The sequence below is a fragment of the Bidens hawaiensis genome, unplaced genomic scaffold (assembly GCF_021521415.1).
Source record: "Bidens hawaiensis isolate Kalapana, Puna unplaced genomic scaffold, B.hawaiensis_p1.1 tig00020121_1, whole genome shotgun sequence".
In the NCBI taxonomy this organism is placed as follows: domain Eukaryota; kingdom Viridiplantae; phylum Streptophyta; class Magnoliopsida; order Asterales; family Asteraceae; genus Bidens; species Bidens hawaiensis.
Genome location: NW_027493060.1, coordinates 421,510 through 423,516, shown reverse-complemented (window position 1 = coordinate 423,516; position 2,007 = coordinate 421,510). Strand labels below are relative to the sequence as shown.

The following is a 2,007-nucleotide window of genomic DNA, read 5'->3' as shown; positions in this document are numbered from 1 at the left end:
CCATCGGTCGAGGCTTAGGCTTTAACCCTTGGGTTAAACCGGTGTTTCTTCATAACCCTTTAGTGTGTTAATTGTGTTTAGGGGGAAAACGTGCAAATTTAGGTTAATTGTTATTCAATGACTTTTGAATTAAAAGGAAAAAAACAAATACTATTTGGCGAAGTTTACCTATATATATGGTACAAATAAAATAAAACCAACCTACTTCCCAAAATGCTACTTTCCTCTTAAATCAATCTATTACCTAATTTGTATCATTAGACGCGTACACATTTGCATAACTTCGTTGATGTGTGAAAATCGATCATAAACAAATTTTGCCTTGACATTTTAATGTTAACTAAATTGGTATTTCGGTTTTTGTTGTAAAAAAATATTTCTCTCTCTATTAATCAAACTACCCAAGAAACTTTATTTGATTAAATCATTCAGACATCACGTATACGATACATGGATCGCATGGTCATACGAGTCATATATATAAATATAGCATGTAATAGTATATACATATATTGTATGAGATGTGAGAAATGGTCATATGATGAGCTGTATGAGGTTGTGTTACACAACTCATACAACTCATATTATGTTTCTTTTACTAGAAACAAAAATGACAGATATGATCATTGATAAAGTCTATCTTGACTTGTATGAACAATTCCACTATCATAATACATATTTGGTGAGCGGTGTTTTGGACATCTCCATAATAATAACACGGTGACAGGTGAAAAAGATCGTATTCCTGTGACTCTGATCATAACACACTAAATTCGCCCCTGGTTGGATACCTAAATGTGGTCGGAAAAAAACCACACAAACAAACAAACACGAACATATAATGCCTTTAAACAATTATTTCAAACATGGTAACAAACTACATAAAAAAAAAGGTTAATTAACCTATCAATTGCATAGCTTTTTCTAACAAAAGCCATGACTGTTTCATCAAGTCAGGACTTAACCTAAACATTAAAACACAAAACTCCATCTCATTCAAAACCCCATCTCCATCCAAATCTCCTTCCTTCAACATACTCATCAAATCATCATCCGTCAAATCCGCTAGTCCCAACACGACAATGTTCTGCTTCAAGCTGTCGAATGTGATCACACGTGTAATCGGGTCCATCAGTAGTCCAAACCCGTTGCATAGCTCGTCCATTAGACGTTCGCCACCCAATTTATCCGCCATTAACGGCAAGAAATCGTGGAACTCGGGTTCGTTGTTGTTGGATGCCATTGATGGATGTGGGAATGGGATTATTTGGAATATATAGTGGGATGTATTAATCTAAAATGCCGGAATATAGACGGTGGAATCTTGGGTTGTACACATTGAAGTTGCTACAACATTTCTATGTAGGAGGATTGCATGTTACTATGTTAGGGATAAATTCGTGTTTGATATTTTATCTTATCTTGTTTGAGTTTCTAGAATCTAGAGTTTTTCAAAGAAATTAGTGTCTACTCTAATTATAATATCATATTGAAGAAACGTGGATCGGCTCACTGGTAGACGATCAACTTTCCTCGGGTATGAGTGTGCTATATCACCGATGGTTCTCCGGAGTATGAATTCTTCCACCTACAAAATGAGCAGCACCGTAAACTTACCCCTCAGAAAGGGACAGAGGGGTCCTCTTTGGGGTAACCCTCCGGTGTGAGAATAAGAGATTGTAGGAGAAGATAATAATAATCTGAGAGTGAGTAAGGATTTAGAGTGTATTTTCTTGCTTACCTCCCCTTGTAGAGGTGGTGTGGTATTTATAGTGTTAGGGTTTCCAATCATTGGGCTTAGGTCCCATTAAGGCCTTTTTGGCCTCCTCCTATTGCTTCGCGCCACGTGTCCTTAGGACACCTGGTGCTTTTTCATTGACTATTCTCTGACCAAGGTATTTCACCTGACCCATGTGCAATCACGTGGTAGCACATGGGTTTTGCTGAGTTGTCCACCTTTCATTGGCAGCTGTCAACATCAGCATATTCTTTATTCCTTAAAGGATA

At 37.1% G+C, this 2,007-nt stretch overlaps 1 pseudogene; it reads right to left on the bottom strand.

Moving 5' to 3' along the window:
* Nucleotides 1-903: 903 nt before the first annotated feature.
* Nucleotides 904-1,243, bottom strand: LOC143559921 (calcium-binding protein KRP1 pseudogene; annotated as a pseudogene).
* Nucleotides 1,244-2,007: the final 764 nt, after the last annotated feature.